We start from the raw sequence: 21,876 nt of genomic DNA, 5'->3' as shown, positions 1-21,876 counted from the left end.
TCTCCTCCGTCAACCCGAGTGTTTTGTAAGCCACCTCCTTTGTTGATGGACTACATTTTCTAAGGACTCTCCCAATGAATCTCAACCTGGTACCCGCCTTACCAACAATTAATTTTATATGATCATTCCACTTCAAATCATTCCGCACGCATACTCCCAGATATTTTACAGAAGTAACTGCTACCAGTGTTTGTTCCGCTATCATATAATCATACAATAAAGGATCCTTCTTTCTATGTATTCGCAATACATTACATTTGTCTATGTTAAGGGTCAGTTGCCACTCCCTGCACCAAGTGCCTATCCGCTGCAGATCTTCCTGCATTTCTCTACAATTTTGTAATGCTGCTACTTCTCTGTATACTACAGCATCATCCGCGAAAATCCGCATGGAACTTCCGACACTATCTACTATGTCATTTACATATATTGTGAAAAGCAATGGTCCCATAACACTCCCCTGTGGCACGCCAGAGGTTACTTTAACGTCTGTAGACGTCTCTCCATTGATAACAACATGCTGTGTTCTGTTTGCTAAAAACTCTTCAGTCCAGCCACACAGCTGGTCTGATATTCCGTAGGCTCTTACTTTGTTTATCAGGCGACAGTGCGGAACTGTATCGAACGCCTTCCGGAAGTCAAGAAAAATGGCATCTATCTGGGAGCCTGTATATAATATTTTCTGGGTCTCATGAACAAACAAAGCGAGTTGGGTCTCACACGATCGCTGTTTCCGGAATCCATGTTGATTCCTACATAGTAGATTCTGAGTTTCCAAAAACGACATGATACTCGAGCAAAAAACATGTTCTAAAATTCTACAACAGATCGACGTCAGAGATATAGGTCTATAGTTTTGCGCATCTGTTCGTCGACCCTTCTTGAAGACTGGGACTACCTGTGCTCTTTTCCAATCATTTGGAACCTTCCGTTCCTCTAGAGACTTGCGGTACACGGCTGTTAGAAGGGGGGCAAGTTCTTTCGCGTACTCTGTGTAGAATCGAATTGGTATCCCGTCAGGTCCAGTGGACTTTCCTCTGTTGAGTGATTCCAGTTGCTTTTCTATTCCTTGGACACTTATTTCGATGTCAGCCATTTTTTCGTTTGTGCGAGGATTTAGAGAAGGAACTGCAGTGCGGTCTTCCTCTGTGAAACAGCTTTGGTAAAAGGTGTTTAGTATTTCAGCTTTACGCTTGTCATCCTCTGTTTCAATGCCATCATCATACCGGAGTGTCTGGACATGCTGTTTCGAGCCACTTACTGATTTAACGTAAGACCATAACTTCCTAGGATTTTCTGTCAAGTCCGTACCTAGTATTTTATTTTCGAATTCACTGAACGCTTCACGCTCACAGTTTTACTCGGCACGTACCTGTCTAAAACGCATTTTACGATTGCCTTGAACTTTTTCCATAAACACTCAACATTGTCAGTGTCGGAACAGAAATTTTCGTTTTGATCTGTTAGGTAGCCTGAAATCTGCCTTCTATTACTCTTGCTAAACAGATAAACCTTCGTCCCTTTTTTTATATTCCTATTAACTTCCATATTCAGGGATGCTGCAACGGCTTTATGATCACTGATTCCCTGTTCCGCACTTACAGAGTCGAAAAGTTCGGGTCTGTTTGTTATCAGTGGGTCCAAGATGTTATCTCCACGAGTCGGCTCTCTGTTTAATTGCTCGAGGTAATTTTCGGATAGTGCACTCAGTATGGATATATGGATTATATGGATTACCCTAGTACGTCTCCTTCCCGGATGCAAATTCCAGTTCATGCGTCAGCCCATTACTATTCCTGGCGCTGGTACAAATTTTGATTCATTGTTTCAGCCTCCATCATCGTCACAGATAAAGCTGAGGCTCAAGATGTATCAGGAACAACAACTGTATGTGATTATTAATAATTTCACAGCATTGTTTACTGACTATAACAGACGAACATTTCGAAGACAACAACTGTTTTCTCATTATGACAATGCACCTTCCATAGAGCAGCATGCGTGGGACAATGATTTGTGAACAATACCATTCCCGAAATTGGACGGTCTGCCCAGAGCCACGACCTGAAACCAATGAAACACCTATGGGATGAACTAGAGTATCGACGTCACTCCAAACCCCATCTTCCAAAAGCACTACCATATCTGGTTTTTGCTCTTGAAGATGAATGGACTGCCATTCCTCTACAACACGCACATAACTGAAAGTTAAAGTGTTCAAGTCCGGGTATCTTTCGCCAGTTAGTTTTTTTTATTGACACTACATTCCGTGAGGTTTGCGCCAATATTACTATCATTATTAGCATTGTCATCGCATAATTCACTGTGGGAAAAATTTAGCTGTGTCCCTGTTTTAGCTTCCGACGCTACAAGAGAGAAATTTTTACTGTCTGTTTCCTGGCTGTGTGTGGAACTGGTAGCCGGCATCTCTAGCCTTGCCTGCCAGTAAGTGAGTGTAAGCCTCTTTTGGACTCCAGATTTTCAGACCATAGGCAAGTCGGTGACAGAATTCGCTAGACCCCTTGCTTTTTCGTTATGGTGGACTGCGGAGCCTTGCTGTCGGTTTCATAGCGTGACATGCAGGAGACGAGGTGCTACCAACTACTGTCTACATGCATGTAGTCGAAGAACTAGCTGGGCGTTATCATACTGTTTTACATCGTGTAGGATACTATATTTATGCTGATTAATATGTCTCTAATGTTTGTCTCAATAAACTAAGTTTAAACCGTTATTAAGTATGCACTGTTAAAATTAATACAAATGAATTACAACTTATCATGAAAAAGTTACAACACACGTATGTTTTGATAAAACAAAGCACCACAACTTGTGACGAATTAACATTGTATTTTGCACTTTCGACTTCGAAATGGTCTGTGTCTACATTCAGCGTCATAATAAATGCCCGCATCTCGTGGTCGTGCGGTAGCGTTCTCGCTTCCCACGCCCGGGTTCCCGGGTTCGATTCCCGGCGGGGTCGGGGATTTTCTCTGCCTCGTGATGGCTGGGTGTTGTGTGCTGTCCTTAGGTTAGTTGGGTTTAAGTAGTTCTAAGTTCTAGGGGACTGATGACCATAGCTGTTAAGTCCCATAGTGCTCAGAGCCATTTGAACCAATCATAATAAATGACCTGAGGTAATAAACTGCACAGACGATAAGTACATGTTTAATGTATACCTATTATCACCACAATAATATTTTGATCTTCGTACTTTTTTGCTTTCGTCTTTAGAAACACTGTAGTATGTATAAAATGATCACACAAATCGTTCGTTGATCAAATGCCCAGAAACAAAACTTTTTTTTGTTATAGTCGTAGCCAGTTTACGAAGACTTTTCATGACTTTTCACTACAAGAAATAATACTCTGCATGGAATTCAAATAATAGTAATAATAATCATCATCATTTATGGCATTAACGGGCCTTTAACGTGGATAGTAGAAAGGCCATAAAAATAGTCATGCTACAAAAGGCTGAGAAAGAAACAGAACACTATAAAAACTTATAATAGGGTACGTCAGCTCCAGGAATGTGGCCAAAGCACTTCTAAACAGTCCGTCCCATTCGTGCCATTAACAGTCAGACAATAAATTCATAAAGTTCAATTTTTCTACCATTTTTCTGTCAATGTAATCTGGTAAAAAGTTGGTTATAGCATTTGAATGGTAACGACTTTCTAGAATGACTTTAAAAAGATTGTTACATAAAGTTTCAATCGATAGAATTGCTCATCGTGACTTTTCCATGGAATAAGTGAGTTAATTCGCCATCCAGTAATCTCCTAGGGATGATTTAGAAGATTACCATGCCTGATGAGTTTCCGTGAACGCACTCAGAATGTTAATAAATAAACTGTCATGGTGATTTTAATTATTATCAGATTACAGAGTAAGTGGAGATGGTCACTTGGGGAGTAAACACTGGCTCTAAGTTAGACGTACTTGTATTCTGTAACTATCGAATTACAAACATTAACTTTTTGATTTCCCACGTATTCGACAGTTTTAAGTCCACAGGACAGAAATTACGCTCCATCCAACGAGGAGGCAAGTCGTAGGCATGCCTAACCACATCTGTCCTCTTCTACCACACTCCATAGATTCCTCAGAAACTTTTACAAGACACACAGTAAACAAACATAGCACGACGCGTTGGTGCAGTGAGTCAGAGGTGGATATTCACAGGAAGTTTAAGTACACATTCTCCGAAAAAATAATATTCAAGGCATAAACAAATTTTATAGTAATTATTCAATCAATAATCTTGTGTGTACTTCTGTAATGCAGTTTTTGGTAGCAAATTAATGTTAAAGAAATATTGTTACGCTACAACTAACACAATATATCTGATTAAAAATGTAAACGTACTTATTGTCTACCGTAATACACTTATTTTCCCCTCTTTGCAGCAAACATAGTCATTTTTATGTCCTGATGGTGGCACAGACCATTGACTCGATGTGTCTTTGGATATCCTAATAAACTTGATACGGGATGAGATATTTTCAAAATGATCAAAGTGATGAAAATGATGAAAGTGGTAAGTCGAGCGATAATCATAGATTCCTGGTGGTGGTTACCTGTTCACAATTCTCTAGCGATGTAAAATTCTTGTTTGATGGAAATGGACTGCTCTGCTTCTGAAGACCAGACTCCACCAATGGTTACATCCGAAATAACGTACAACGCATTGGTAACAACGCAGTACAACATATTTTCAATACGAGTTAACAATTATAATCTAGATATAAGGTGCTATCAAATTGGTAGCCACTTAAAACATCTTTGTAACTGACTGTAATTAACTTTCTGCCACGCCAAATACAAGTTATTGAAGGAGCCTAAGTGAATTATCACTGTGAAATCTCTAAAGTCGTAATATTAACAATCAACATGGAAAATAATCAAGACTTCAGTTGAGGAAAAGGTTTTTGCATGAGACATGAGACTAATCATGGGCGCAGAGGTTTTTTCCTTTTTTTTTAAGCAATAACACACGATGATTTAAGTTAATAGAGTTAGTCTATTTAGCAAAACTGTTTATTTGCTGGCGTCTGTCATACATCTTTCTGAAGAATCAGGAAGTCTGTTCGTCGACAGAACAGCAAATTGTCTCGGAATTTACACAAAAATCATTAATCAGTCTCCACAGATCGCCCAGAAACCTCCCGCTTTCAAGTGCGGCTTTATCGATGAAAAGTCGGTGATAGTTATCCGGCACGTTCTTATAAACAAACTCCGTCACGAGATAATAGTATATCGTGAAGGAAATGTGACCGTGAATGGAGGTTCTTATTGCATTCGGCATCAATCTGCACGATCTATGAGACTCCGTAGGGTATCGTAATAGCGATTCTGTATTCCTTGATATAAAATCAAAACTTTCTCTTTACACATTAATCAGAATATACTCTGGAACGATAAGTACACTTTCCTATACAAATCGACTTCATTCTGATGCTAACTGAGTCATAATATTTCAGCTAATTTTAACTGAATTGAAAATACAGTTATGGCCGCTGTAAACAATGCTGCTGTTACACAAAAGAGCCTATGCGGCATACGTGAGGCTTATTCGTGAGACTTCTCATATATGTAACTCTTAAATTGCATTAATATTGCTACAAATAATCCATTCAAGAAGTAATGCATCAATCGAAAGAGCTCTGGGTACTCTTAGAGCCATATCGATGTTTTTCGTAGTATATGTTGTGCAAATACTTCTTACACTGAACAGTTACATAGTAAGCGAAATCTGCTCCATTAATGTAAGACAATAAAACATTGATTGCATTATTTGATATACCGTAAGGTTTGAAACATTTGTACTGAAGAAGGATATGAAAACCAGGAAAGATATAGACACATTTAATTATTCTTGCATGTTCGGATTTCAGCTGTAGATAGCCATCTCCAGTGCTTTTGAGCGAATTATAGTCCAACCACTATATCGGTGTACAGGCAGTTGGTATAAAACACCAGTGGGATTACGACTGATTACTACATTTCAGTCCTTTATCAGAATAAAATAGTCGTTGCGTAAAACAGTTCCGCATGCAGTCAAAGTTGGTGAAAAATTTGTGACATGTATGGACCCGATTTTTAAGCCGGGGGTTTTAATGTGTTGCTGAGTGTCCGACTTATTATTTTTATCCAGTGGTCAATCAGCCACAGCTATCTGCTCTGCTTAATTCCTTCCGTTGCGTTTCTGTTTTTAGAGTATGTCACAGACCTTGCACATAACATAATTTTCGTATTCTATGCACAAATGACTTGCTGCATTTCTGTTACTTTTAATTAAGGTTAAGCTTTTGTAATTCTGTGCCTATCGTATTTCATTTTATCTTCAGAAACGGTAGTCGTACATATTAAAACAATCAGCAACCAGTTACATTAAAGAAATTTAATCTCTAAACAGATTTGACGCACTTCTTCAGAAGGCTATAACTATCGCATCATTTGATAGTGTCAACAATAAGATACATGTAGTATGACCACAGCAATATGTTGCATGCATCATATTGTTGGCACTCACAAATAACGCTTTAGTTATAACCTTCCGAAGAAGTCCACTAAATGCCTGAAATCGGTTAAGAAATTAAATTTCTTTTATGCAACTGGTTGCTAATTGTTTCGATACATTTCTGTAACTTCTATTTTATGGCCACTTACCTTAGTTTTTTTTTTTTTTCGTACGGGAGCTGAAGACCTTGTAGTCGTGCGCTACATTACCGTATTACCATCACCGTCATCAACATTAGGTACTCGATTTACCAATCTTATCTTCGGTATTCTTCCATAGCACCACATTTCCAAAGCTTCTGTTCTCTTCGTGTCTCAAATGGTTATCGTCCTCATTCCATTTCCACACAAGTCTGCACTACAGACAAAACCTTTAGAAAAGACGACCTAATTCTTTCATTGATATATGATATTAACGAAACCTCTCTTTCAGAAATGATTTTCTTACTTTTACCAGTCAGAAGTTTACATTCTCTCTATCTCAGCTATCGTGAGTTATTTTACTTTCGAAGTTGTATAAATCCATGGAATACTTTCAATGTCTAATTTCATTTTGTCATTTCCTCGTCATCGCCTAATTTGATTAGACCACTGTCTGTTGCCTTTCTGTTACTTTTATTGATGTTCACCTTCAAGTCTGTTTTCCACATACTGATCAGTACGTTCAACTTCTCTTCCGTTTCTTTGCCGTCACTGACAGGGTTACAGTCTTATAGACAAACAGTTAAAATAGATAACGCACAGATGAAAGTTTACACGATTCACAGATAGATATGGCGCACTGGACCTCCCCCCCCCCCCCCCCCCATATGTTAGCATTACGTCTGTGGCATCAGAATGATCATCCGGTCACAAAATTATATAAGAGAATGAAGTCTGGTGAATCGTGAGGAAGAGGACTCCGTACTAGAAGGGTTAAATTGCAGGGATAAAAAGAAAAGGAATATAATTCATTAACAGCAAAAACTGCAATCCTTTGCTTTTATCTTAAACTGCAGAATTTCAGTATTACTGCAGTTTGTGACCTTTCATTATTGGGCACTATCTGAAAACCTGGCTTTCCCCTAATATGTATTAATTCCAGTTCTATTAGTTTCTCTCCTCCTATCTCTCACCTCTGTTCGTCTTCTCTGCACGCCTCTCTCTCCGCCTCATTCACCCTCTCTGTCCATATCATCACCTCCTCTCTCAACCCATCGCCTCCTGCCGTCTCTCACGGTGCATTTGCTTCTCCTCCTCTCTGTCCGCCTCACGTGCTCCTTTTGTCAGTCCATATCCTCCTACCCCTCCCCCTGTCCATCTCCTCTTTCCTTCATCTGTCGATAACATCTTCGCTCTATCTCCTCTTCCCTTCCTCTATCCATTTCCCTCCTCTCCCTCTGCCCAACTCCTTCACCTCTGACTGTCCACCTCTTCTTCCTCCACCTCCTCCTGCCCGTTTCTCCATCCATATTACCCTCATACCACTATGAGGTTTGCTGGTTCTCAACCCCACAGTGCATGTTCCAGATAGCAAGTATATTTGTACCCAGTTTGATTGAAATCGATCGAACGATTATGCTTTTCGAAGTTTGTCCCCATTTTCTGACTTTTTTATAATCGTTCCGAAGTTTCTTTCCTAAAAAACAAAAAGGGAAGTACGCATATCCATCGTTCGAATCCTCAGTTACGATCTTGAGTCCATCGAGAAATCCCATAGAAGGAAACACTTTCGGGTTTCCCAGAATTTTCAATTTTTCGGGCAACTTCTCTAATTTTTCTTTCCCTAGAAACCTTATGCGGCCTATTACGGACATTAAGAAAATAGCCAGATCTGTCCAGGTGTTCTCAAATAAAATACTTTGCAACGAACAGCATGTAATTTTTATTATATAGATAATGGAATACGTAACTCGTACTTGCCACGTAATCGAATATGTGCAATAGGGAAGTTAAAATGCTTTGCTGGGCTCCACTGTAAGTGTTAAGTGGAAGCCAGTGGGAGACACCTTCCTCTGCGGCAGAAGATCAAAGGCTCCGCCGACCCCATCTGCGCTGTGCCATCGCATCTCTAATGAGACTGCGACAGTCCATTGTTCCGCGTCTCCAGCATTTCCGCCGACGCTGCCTCAGCAGAGCACACGCAGATGCCGCGGTGCAGGGTTTGTTCCGCCTCCAGTGCCTCCAGCAGTCCCTGGCTGGAACATAGGACTTGTCCCCAAAGCGCCTGACGCAGCAGTTCTGCTGGTGGCACTGTAGACATGGACGTGGAATTCCCATTAGATGCTCCCGAACCAGAGCCACCAATGCAACGTAAATCGTGTACAACTACAAAGTAGCTTCATGACCTATTTGATGTGCATCTCTCTCGTTTTTAAGTCGTTTTTCGACATGCTGGATGTTGGCTAGTACTTCTTCTTTTCATACCTTATCGGTTCCTATAATTTTTATTATTCCTTTATAGTACCACAAATGTTTAAGTTTCTTATTCTCCGGGTAACCTACAGCCCAACGTTCACTTGTATACAATCGTACATTTTCAGGTTCTTCCCCATTTGAATATGAATATCTTATACTACCGGAACAGTTTTATGGAAGGCTTCTTCACCTCCGCCATCAAACTTGTGATATATCCCTTGCTGTGTTAAGCATGTATACTCCTGCATTCTAGACGTGAGAAGGCTTTTATTAACTTCTTCCTCTATTACTTAGTTGACTACTTTTGAACTACTTTGTCTTTGCTTTGTTTATCATTACGCTATATTTTGTACCACATTGAGAGCTTTTCTTTTCATCGCCCTTACAGAAAGATTAGGAACGCAATATTACAAGAAAACCTCATCAATGTTTTACACTTAACAATCGCTTTCATGTAACCACCTGACAAAAGCCTGAATAACCACCTTTTGCAGCGAGGACCTCTTCTAAACGTGCAGAAAGCGAGTCACAGAGGTTCTTAAAGGTACCGATTGGGATGTGGAGCCACGCCGACTCCTATACTGTGGTCAGCTGCTCTAGGTTTCTCAGATGACGATCCATGGCACGTACAGTCCGATCAATGTGGCCTCACAGATTCTCGACGGGGTTTAATTCCGGGGCGTTTGGTGGGAAGGGGAGTACAGTATACTCATCCTGGTGTACTTCGAACCACGCACGTACACAGCGAACTGTGTGACACGTTGCATTGTTCTGCTGTTAGATGACGTCGGGTCGAGGGTAAATTCATTGCACTTAGTGATGTGCATTGAGGCCAACGACAGAAATATATATGTGTTGATACAATGCGCCTTGCAGAATGACAATATTATCCCGCATACGACAGACCATAACGCTCCCTCCTGTTTGCAGGGAGTTAACTTTCAGACATTCCACATCGTACCCACCAACGGCCATTTGTCCGGTGGAGCATAGTACGCAATGTACACTCCTGGAAATGGAAAAAAGAACACATTGACACCGGTGTGTCAGACGCACCATACTTGCTCCGGACACTGCGAGAGGGCTGTACAAGCAATGATCACACGCGCGGCACAGCAGACACACCAGGAACCGCGGTGTTGGCCGTCGAATGGCGCTAGCTGCGCAGCATTTGTGCACCGCCGCCGTCAGTGTCAGCCAGTTTGCCGTGGCATACGGAGCTCCATCGCAGTCTTTAACACTGGTAGCATGCCGCGACAGCGTGGACGTGAACCGTATGTGCAGTTGACGGACTTTGAGCGAGGGCGTATAGTGGGCATGCGGGAGGCCGGGTGGACGTACCGCCGAATTGCTCAACACGTGGGGCGTGAGGTCTCCACAGTACATCGATGTTGTCGCCAGTGGTCGGCGGAAGGTGCACGTGCCCGTCGACCTGGGACCGGACCGCAGCGACGCACGGATGCACGCCAAGACCGTAGGATCCTACGCAGTGCCGTAGGGGACCGCACCGCCACTTCCCAGCAAATTAGGGACACTGTTGCTCCTGGGGTATCGGCGAGGACCATTTGCAACCGTCTCCATGAAGCTGGGCTACGGTCCCGCACACCGTTAGGCCGTCTTCCGCTCACGCCCCAACATCGTGCAGTCCGCCTCCAGTGGTGTCGCGACAGGCGTGAATGGAGGGACGAATGGAGACGTGTCGTCTTCAGCGATGAGAGTCGCTTCTGCCTTGGTGCCAATGATGGTCGTATGCGTGTTTGGCGCCGTGCAGGTGAGCGCCACAATCAGGACTGCATACGACCGAGGCACACAGGGCCAACACCCGGCATCATGGTGTGGGGAGCGATCTCCTACACTGGCCGTATACCACTGGTGATCGTCGAGGGGACACTGAATAGTGCACGGTACATCCAAACCGTCATCGAACCCATCGTTCTACCATTCCTAGACCGGCAAGGGAACTTGCTGTTCCAACAGGACAATGCACGTCCACATGTATCCCGTGCCACCCCACGTGCTCTAGAAGGTGTAAGTCAACTACCCTGGCCAGCAAGATCTCCGGACCTGTCCCCCATTGAGCATGTTTGGGACTGGATGAAGCGTCGTCTCACGCGGTCTGCACGTCCAGCACGAACGCTGGTCCAACTGAGGCGCCAGGTGGAAATGGCATGGCAAGCTGTTCCACAGGACTACATCCAGCATCTCTGCGATCGTCTCCATGGGAGAATGGCAGCCTGCATTGCTGCGAAAGGTGGATATACACTGTACTAGTGCCGACATTGTGCGTGCTCTGTTGCCTGTGTCTATGTGCCTGTGGTTCTGTCAGTGTGATCATGTGATGTATCTGACCCCAGGAATGTGTCAATAATGTTTCCCCTTCCTGGGACAATGAATTCACGGTGTTCTTATTTCAATTTCCAGGAGTGTATCTGAAATGACCACTGTCACCATTCAGTGGACGTCCAGTTGCGTTATTGCCATGCAAATTCCGGCCTTCGTTGCCGATAAAAAGCAATCAGAATGCGTGCATGAATCAGGTGCCTGCTGTTCGTTCAACAGTCGTTGACGAGATAGTGTTGGTAACTCTTTGGTTCATCTTACCGGTGAGTTGCTCATAGTTGCATGCTTGTCGTCCCGTACACATCTTCGTAGTCGTCTTTTATCCCTGTCACCACCTATAGCCCGAGGTGAACCGGAGTTGTCTAGGCGCCGATTTTGGATAGTGCTGTTTTACCATGCACGGTATTCATTAACCACGGTGGTACGTGAACAAATGTTCAAATGCGTGTGAAATCTTATGGGACTTATCTGCTAAGGTCATCAGTCCCTAAGCTTCCACACCACTTAACCTAAATTATCCTAAGAACAAACACACACACCCACGCGAATCTTCAGGTTTTGGCGACGCAAAGTCTGTTCCATTAAGTTTCGGCTGTGCAGCTGCAAGAAATCTCCTTCTTCTTCTAATATTTCGGCCGTATAACGTTCAGCCATCTTCAGAGTGAGCCGCAAGACTGCCGTTCCACCTCCTCCTCCGCACAAGGCTGAGGGATGGTCCCTCTTCTGGGAGCGAAGTTCTAGCGCTTTATGCGCTTCTCCTTCTGAAATGGCGTGGTGGTTATAAAGGTACATGGTGAGTGTTCTTGGTCTTGACTTTTGTGCTGTGCGATTTTTTTTTTTAATAAAAATAAAAAGAAAGAGTAAAGGATAGTGAGAGGGATAGTGTGAGAGATGGAAAACGAACGGCCTATGTGACTGGCCGGTGGTGATGGTGGGTCTTCGCTACTCGCTACAGTGTTGTTGGCCCTGCACGGTGTCATTACTGGGACTGACGCTGCTTGCGTGCGATATCTTCTATGGCTTCCATAGCTTCGGCATCCAACTTCCTCCTGCCAGACCGGTACTCTTCGTTCACAAATTGAATGACGATTTCTGCTAGCTCGTCCCACTGGGAAGGCGTAAAAACGGGATGTGAATTTATCACGGCTAATTCTTTCTTCGTGATCACTTCTATCAACGCATAACGATATTGGTACGTGCGATGGAGCGGACGATGGGGAAGGGAGGGTGTGGGCTGGTCTGGCGGGGTGAAGGGGTACGGTTGGTTTGAATAAGGGTAGGTCCCGTCCTTCAGTGTCGCGGCAATGTTCTTCAGGACGACCTGTACGTTGGTCACCGTAGGAAATGGTAGGCAGATCCTCCTCTTCTTCGTTGGCTTCTCGACTTGCGAGGAGTCAGGAGGCGCCTTGGCGCCCTTGCTTGCGGCTACCACCTCGGAAGGGGGCAGCTCAGGCGGTACATCCTCCGTTTCCATGGGCGCCACCTCCTGCATTGCAGCGGGAGGGGGAGCGGCGGTTGTTTGCGTGGTCGCGTCGACCCCCACCGGACGACTCACGGCGGGGGCGGCGGCGGGAACTGGCGGCTTCTTCTTGATAACCCGCAGCTCCTCGCGCAGCTGTTGGAGCTGGCGATGGACCGCTGCGAGCTCCTCCTTCAGTGCGGCCCTTTCGGCCGCAAAGGCGGCTTGGAAGCCGGCCAGAGCTTCGTCGGTGGCAGCCTCCCGTCGGCGCGCCTCCCGCGGATCGCACCCCACGCCGGAGCGGGGGGGCGGGGCGGCCGTTGAGGCGCTTGGCGTCACCGCAGGGCGTGGTGCGGCGAGTGGTCGCGTGACTCGCGGAGGTAGCGGCAGCTACGCGAGTTGGCGGCGTGTGGTCCGCCGCAGTTCGCGCAGCTGCAAGCCACCCCACGAGGTTTAGTGCAGCTGCGGGTGTCGTGGGCCGCCGCGCACTTTAAGCACACGACGGCGTTCTTACACCCGCGCGCGGTGTGCCCCAGCTGCTGGCAATTGTAGCACTGGAGCAACGTCTCGTTCCGCTGCGATCTTTTGCGCCCTGACTGCCGTTGGCCGCCGCCGGTGAAACCCAACGCCTTGATCAGGTCTTCTAATGCGGCGGCAATCTGCTTCCCAGTCATGGCGGTGCGTGCGCGGAGACGATGTGCGTTGCAGCGAGTCCGGCAGCCGTTCCAGCGCTCGCTTCGGCCCTTTATACTGTTGTACCGCGCGACTGCGCATGCGGCCACAGATGCAAATGCGCCAGAGACGTTGGTCGGCGGCAGAGACGTGCATAATGCGCGGGTTGTATCTATGACTCCGCTGTCGATCTGTGTTGGCGTATCGATGTATCATTGTGAGCTGCACTGTGACGACGTCTTTGTGAGTTTATTACAGCAAGTGCCGGATTCCATGATTTATCAAGATTGAAACCGCTGTCTCTATTTATTAAATTCGTCGTCAAGCGAATTTCAATTGCCTCCTTCACTATCTAGTCCCAAAAGGATGATGAAGTTGCCAAAATTTCGACGTTGTCATACAACACACTGTGACCATTATCAATACAGTGCTCTGCCACTGCCGACTTGTTAGGATGTAAAAGCCGTGTGTACTTCCGGTGTTCTGTACATCTTTCTTGGACAGTACGAGTTGTTTGTCCGATGTAAGAAAGGCCACATTCACATGGAATTTTGTAAACTCCAAATTTTCGGAGCAGCAAATCATCTTTGACGGAGCCCACGAGTGCAGCTGTCTTGGGTGGAGGACGAAATATCACTTTTACTTGGTGTCTGCCGAGAATCGTTCTTATTTTTGATGAGAGGCTACCGACGTATGGCAGGAAGGCCATCGATATAAAGGTTTCTTCATCTTCTGCTTTTTTGTGGCCTCTTTCGGTTTCATTTTCAGTGCCCTCTGTATTTGTTATGGAGAGTACCCATTGTCTTCAAACACTCTTTGTAAGTGGAAAAGTTCATCTTGCAGACTGCTTTCGTCAGAAATAATATGCGCTCTTTGGCTGAAAGTTCGGAGAACACTCATAGTCTGGGCAGGATGGTGGCAGCTATTTGCACGTAAATACAGATCGGAGTGCGTCGGCTTCCTACACACTTCATGTCCCAAAGTGCCATCCTCTCTGCGCCGAACCAAAACATCCATGAATGGAGAATGGCTGAACGTTATACGGCCGAAATATTAGAAGAAGAAGATTTCTTGCGGCTGCACACCCGAAACTTAATGGAACACACACACCCATGCCCAAGGGAGGACTCGAACCTCCGCCGGGACCAGCCGCACAGTCCATGACTGAAGCGCCGAAGATCGCTCGGCTAATCCCGCGCGGCGGTACGTGAACAGTTCACAGTCTTAGCCGTTTCGGAAATGCTTCCCCCTTTGGCCCGAAAGCCAACCTTGGACCTTGTAATGACACATTACGACGCAGAGAGATACAATACTTTAATTTCTGCGCCAAACATTACATTGAGAGGAATGTAGAATATAATCTCTGTAATGTTCATATTTGTTTCTCTTTTGTTTCATACTCCAAGAAGGATCACTCTCGATTGTTACCTTGTAGGGGATGGATGTAATTTTTGGTGTGTGCTGATCTAAGTTTTACGAGAATTATTTAAAGCGACGACGCGTTGTATTCCTTTGTTTCCACCGTCTTCGTGAAGGAAACCGATGATGCTGACTTAGGAAGATACGCACGGTCAACAAAGACAAGAGCATCGATGGCGACTAATGACTTAATATTGTGGCAGAAGGTGAGAGCTCTGAATAAATCAACAATGATGTAGAATTCAAAAATATTATTAATCGGAAGTGTTAATTATATAACTGGCAAATTTCACGCAGCACTGAATTTGTCCACATTTAAGCCGGTCAGCACAGTCCGTAAAAAAGCCTTTCAAAAACTCTAAAGTTAAAGTTCCATATCCCTATTTTTTTCTTTCAAAAAAAGTCAATAAATTTAATTTTTTTATGTACTTCGACAGAATCCCAAGTAAATCGCTTCGTTTCCGCAATACAACGACTGCACTGTTCTCCGCGTCCCCGCGTCCCTCGCTGCTAGTGCTGCCAACTGCCGTCAGAATGATTATTGCATTTAAGTCAAACACTGGCGGTGGTTACGTTAATATGACTGGACCGTGTATGTTCAGCTTGCTCTTTAATACAGGTTTTCCGTCTGTAATTCGTCATCTAAAAATTGTTCATATTAATTTGCTGAAGTTATCTTAAATCAAGCTCTACGGTGTATCGGTTGTTCATTATATTCACATCCCCAGCATATTCACAGAATTTGTCCCATACACTCTGATTTAGCTTCGTATTTTTATCCACACTGAACAGGAAACAGAACAATCTGATAGTGCGAAACAACGAAACCGGTGATATCACCCTAAATCTTTTAGAACAACTGGCAGTATACATTATAATATTTCCTTTCATTTCAGTATTCGTTTTTAAACAAACGGCAGGAAATCCTAATATTTTGCAGTAGCCTGTACGTCAGTATGATTTCTGCGTGGCTGACTCAACGCACGTTTTTTTTCGGCGGAGAAATATCCGTTCTTCATCAGTGCATTGTTAAAAATGTAACGGAAAGAATAGGGAGGATCTTGACGAAGCGGAATATTACCGTAATTTACAGGCCCACCAGGAAGATACAGGAATACCTTAAGCCTGCCAAGGACGCTCGCAAGCCTTTGGAAAAAGCTGGAGTGTATAGGATCCCATGCAGCTGTGGTGATGTTTATGTGGGTACCACTAAAAGAACTGTTTCTAAACGTCTGGAAGAGCACAAGGGAAATTGTAGAAGAGGAGAAACGGAACGATCAGCTGTTGCGGAGCATGCTTTCCAGCCAGGAAACCGCAATATTCGTTTCGAGGAGACGCAAGTACTAGCGGCCACAAGCGGATACTACGAAAGGCTCTACAGGGAGGCAATCGAAATCGCTGAACACCCAAATAATTTCAACCGAAAGGAGGAGGGCGTGAAATTAAACGGTATATGGATGCCGGTGTTAAAGAAGATGTGTACCACCCGTCCACTATTGGGTGATGGAAACGGCGATCGACGGCGACGGACAGCGGCCAATTGCACTGACGTTTTCAAAACACGTGACGTCACGCCGCGGCGCGGGAGCGTGCGGACACGGAATTTAGCGGCAGTCAGTAGCGAGCCAGTGGGTGTGTTGGACCTTCCATCGACCTACGGACCCCATTGAAGATGTCTCCCGCAGTCGGAGACGAAACGTTGGGAATTGAGACAAAATTCATTAACCGACCACGGCATAACAGCCCGGATAATTATAATGGACATGATGCCGGCCGCGGTGGCCTAGCGGTTCAGGCGCTCAGTCCGGAACCGCGCGACTGCTACGGTCGCAGGTTCGAATCCTGCCTCGGGGATGGATGTGTGTGATGTCCTTAGGTTAGTTAGGTTTAAGTAGTTCTAAGTTCTAGGGGACTGATGACCACAGATGTTAAGTCCCATAGTGCTCAGAGCCATTTGAACCATTTATTTTTTGGACATAAGATTTCCGGCCGTGAGAAAGTCTACATTTTAGTATCAGACCTGTCTCCATCGGTTATCCTCATTTTATCGGATTGTAGCGGCCCAGTCGTCATATTTTCACCAGGATTAATTCCCAGCTTTTTCAGTACCCAGCACTTTCCAATATTACAAGTGAATGTAGTAATAGTGTCATGACTCCTAGTTTCATTGTATGCATGCCTACAAATACAGTTTTAAGAAGGCGGTTCCAAATTATGCTGTTGAAACATTCATTTGGGTTCTGTGCCTGCCCATGCAGACATTTCCTTAGAAGGTAAGGATGAACTAAATCTCTGAAAATAGGTTTAACTGTTGTAATAACAGCAGCAGGAAGAGAATGCTGGAGAGAATAAGATTCTCCAGTTGCCTGAGCCCCATTGTATTTGCACCACGAATTTTCTCCTGATGGACACAATTCATGACATGGCTTATCATCAGTAGAGGACTTATGGAAGAATATGGCCCACACATCTCTCTTCATTGCCTCCAGATTTTCTTTATTTCTCCTAATTTCCTGCCCATTGTATACCTGCAAGTTTTCTATTTCAGTTTTAGTTATCCAACCCTGTCTGGTCAACAATTTTACATCTTCTAATTTATGTCCTCTCATATCAACCGGTAGTTTTCTCAGCCTTGTTCCCAAACGTTTTTGATCATAGCCTACACATTTTGAACATAGCCTACACATTCTATTTTGCTTATAATGGCATCTCCATATGACTTAGAGTTCACCACATTGTTGTATGTCTTACTGTCACCATCGCCCAAATATTTGGTGTACTGTACGCCTCTTGTTTCTACAGAGCGATGAAATATTTGTTGTACTCCATGAACTTCCATACCACCACTTGTTCCTCTAAAATTAGCCACACAGTTGTGTTCTTTATGTTCATTGACTTTACAACAACTGCAACATTTAGACATTATCTCCACATCGAACACTTTACCGGTGTCTACACTCGTGGCCGCCACTACTCCAATCAGAGAAGTATGTCCTCTTTTCTGCCAACTGCCACCAAGTGCAACTGCAGTATCCGAACATCCATCATTTCCTTCCACTGCTACCCTAGCAGCCAGTTTCACGCTTTCCTCACTGACCTCACATAGAGATTTCTCTTATATTGCACTCCGATTTTCAAATTTATCTTTTGGTTGATGTAAGTTCATCACTGAACAAAATGTTCTCCCTGCATCCATACCCTTGCCAATGGATTGTATGGCATAAACTAATCTAGTATTGATTTCATAAGGGCCACTTGCATCTGGTTTTGAAGAACTCATAAATGAAATCACAGCTGAGCATTTAGTGCAAATTAAATCCAAAACAATTGCCAGGCATTTTCTCCCACTGGCACTGTCACAAATTTTCACACTCTGTGACTCACCACACTGTCTACATTGTACAAATTTAGAAATTGCATCTGATAATATTCTCAAATTTAAAATAATTTTACTGCACTCCTTGTCACTTACAGTAATTTTGTTGTAACTCTCTTGAAATGGTGAGAGCTTCTTTGATGATGCACTTCTTGAAGAATTACAATTAGAAACATCGTTGCCAGGCGATATAACCTCTTGTAAAGGAAGCTTTCTAAACTTGTTTCCTCTAAATTGTCGTTTCTTGAAAATTCCTTTACGTTTCGCCATCTTCAATAAACACAACAAAACACACGTAAACAAGCACTGCAAACGTAAGTATAACAAATACTCACAATCACACTTGAACTAACCTCGTGTTTGAAAGCGTGTTGTTTACAAACAGCAGAAACAAAAGAATACCGACCGTTGCATTCCAAGGATAGCAAATACACTCGGGAGTAAAAAAACAATCCCTAACGTGCAATGTAGGGGATATAAAGATCCAAAATTTATGCAGGAAAAGTGGGTGACAAAAAAGTGAGCGTGTCACATAAACACACGTGGTAATAGAATGCTCTTTAAATGCTCGAAAAAATTTTTTTTCAGGTAAATCTTTTTCAGAGTACTTAAATGAAACCTTAATCTATCGAAATATGATGAAAACCGAAAATCGATTTTTTTCAACCTGAAGCACGGTGTGGTCCCCGTAAAAGACATCTGTGAAGTGTTTGGAAATGTATGGACAAGCGTGCGCATTTTGTGACGTGATATTTGTGTACAGAATTGATAAAGCAACGCCTGCTGATACTACAAGGTCAAAAATATTCCTCCTGGATTTCTCAGTAGGTTTTCCGCTTTTTCTCGTCATATTTACGGCCATTTGATTTGCAAATTACAAAACCCAATGTCGTAAGTTCTCACAACAGGAATATAAGCTTCTCATCTCCTCACTGAAGAACAGAAGTAAAACATGTATTACACAGATTTTCACCTGATGATGGACTCACAGATTTCGAAAAGCATGGTTGATTAAATGAAACACGAAAAATTTACGACGTAAAGCGTTATTATTCACATTTCTTGTGTAATGAAAACAGTCATGGGTTCAGTTCCAATACAGTCTTTCCTTCCGTGATCGGTGTGTTTCTCGTTGCACACGGACTCCGGACGCCCGATCACATAAATTCCACTACAGCGAAATGTCTTTCTCTACTTGTCTTGGACAAACAGCACATACTTTTTGTTAATTTTAATTTCAGTCTCACTTTTCAGTCTTTGCATCGTATGTCCAGTTCGACTGTTTCTACTCGAATACTGCTACACAATGCGTCCAGTTCGTATTTCAAACGTTCAGGCTTTTCTGTAATTGTTTTACAAAATTTAATTTTAGCTCGGTAATGCTACCTTTTTCAGCAACTACAAAAATTTTTAGACTTTCGTTGCCACTAATGTTTCAATTAATCTCGCTTTACATGCACATAAAAGCCTGAAAGAATGGGTATTTCGATACATCTTGCGCCAGTACATCATTCCCTTATTTCTACATTTGCTTCTGCCTCCTTTTCACTCTCAGGAGAAAAGGCTCCCATTTTACAATTACTTAAACGAAACTCAAACACGATCAGGTTAGTTATATTAAATGTCATCGTGTCCTCTATCGACTATATCATTTATTATAATTTCTGCAATTGCTATTTCAGGTGTCTGAGTTACGAAATGGACCGAAGTTCTCACATTAATAAACTAGATGCTGTGAGCCTCGTTACAAACTGACATGCTAATAAGATCCACAGAGACATACCTCCATGTTCATTCATTTTATTATCCAGCCGAAACATTCTACTGTCCTATAAATAGTTGTGACAGGAAGTATGGAACCAGCTGCCTAAATTCCTCGTCCCACCTTTCCCATCAATCATTTTGGCATGCGAACATACTGGGGCTCTTTTAAAACAGAACATACCGAATCCTTTTACCCAGATACTTTGTAGTTAAGCCTTCATAGTCAGCGTCTGCCCCCTTGTCTATGTATGTCTCTGTCTGCTGTCTTCTACCACTCGCGTTGATTCACAGTGTACCCCACTGCCGCTCTTACTTACACTGTCTCCTTTTGTCTTTCCTTCTCACTGGCGCTGTCTGCACCACACCTCGGCGGCAAAAAAATTTTGTGGGGTTCAGTCATTTCTTCCCCTATATCCACATGTTTAAAATTTTTGCTCCAAAGTTCGTAGTCTGCGTAGGTCTAGATACCCTCTCCCATACGTATGATCTACTCATCTGTATTTATCTTTACCACTGTGTCCTCTCTTTTTTGTCCCACAGCTTCTGTCTCAGTCCATCTCATTTTATTTTTATTGCCAGTTCCCCGCTCCCACAGTCAGTCTCCCCTCTCTCTTTCAACTTCGTTGTCTCCACTCAACACAGAAGAAATGGAATATGTTCGCACGCCAAAATTTTCCAAAAAGTCGGAATCAGGACTGAGGCGACTGGTTTTTTTCATTATTCTGCCAGAGTGCTTTAAAGAGGAACTTATTCGCCTTTTTCGTGCTCCGACAGAAGCGTTTTTCGTCTGGTACCCTTCATTTCCCTGTTATAGCACGATGTGTTGCTTATACATAAAACGAATTCTGTATGTCAACAACGTTCTCATATTTTATGTTGTATACTTCGACACATTTATATACTTTGACTCATACAAACAACAAATATACAGGCATAAAACCAGTTTAACACAAAATTGTTTTCTTTACATATTTTGTGGATACTTTTCTCATCGATCGCCATTAATCGAAAACGGACCAGCTTGTGATATTTACCTCTGATAATTTTTGGCCGTTTTTTAAGTTCTTTTCAGGCGTGTTAAGACTGTTTTCAGCGCAATTTTTTTACACTACAGTACCACTTTTTGCATATTTGTGAAGGCTCGGCTTGTCCATTATATACAGAAAGCTCGTCATAGACTTCTAATAGTGAAAACATGCTAACTATAAAGATGGTTTGGTGACCTCAGAACCTTTGCGAAAAGCCTACGTCAGTTAAAACTACATATGCGCTTCAGACCGGATATTACTGGCATATTTTACTTCCAAGGGAACGGTAGCTTCGAACCTCTGGAACTCGACAACGGGTAATGATATAGAAAAAAATTCCAAGGTCCCCGACAACATTATCCTAAGATCAAATTGCAAAAATTTGCCTTGCATAGAAATTACAGAGGTGGACATCCCCGCAAGGGGTACCTTAGGTACCCAAACATCATGGTTCCACGGTTTATCTTGATAACATATAACACTTTCTAAAACGGGAAAGTGGTGTTCCTAGACGAATGCCTAAAGAATCTTAACATTTGAACCATTTGCTACGCTTAATTATTCAGATACTTGCGGTCCACTGTCTAAAAACGGATAAATTCCGGTTTCTTCCGTTTTCTGCATAAGTATGCTAACTTTAACATCTGGATTTCGGTAACAGAACAAGATAGAGGAAAAAAGATTCTAATTTTCTCGAAATTATCATCTTAAGAATATATGGTAAAAATTTCGACGATCTTCCTTGGACGAACTACTGAAGTGACCACCCCAAGAACTGATACTTTTCGTACCCAAAAATCGTATAGTCTTCCGTGGTTTTTTCAGGAAGCGTCAGTGAAGAAACGGTGCGTTTATAAGCCACCTAATGTCCACCCTGAACCACACGTAATGCATAA

The sequence above is a fragment of the Schistocerca cancellata genome, chromosome 7, assembly GCF_023864275.1.
Source record: "Schistocerca cancellata isolate TAMUIC-IGC-003103 chromosome 7, iqSchCanc2.1, whole genome shotgun sequence".
Taxonomy (NCBI): Eukaryota; Metazoa; Arthropoda; class Insecta; order Orthoptera; family Acrididae; genus Schistocerca; species Schistocerca cancellata.
Note: the sequence above shows the minus strand (reverse complement) of the source record.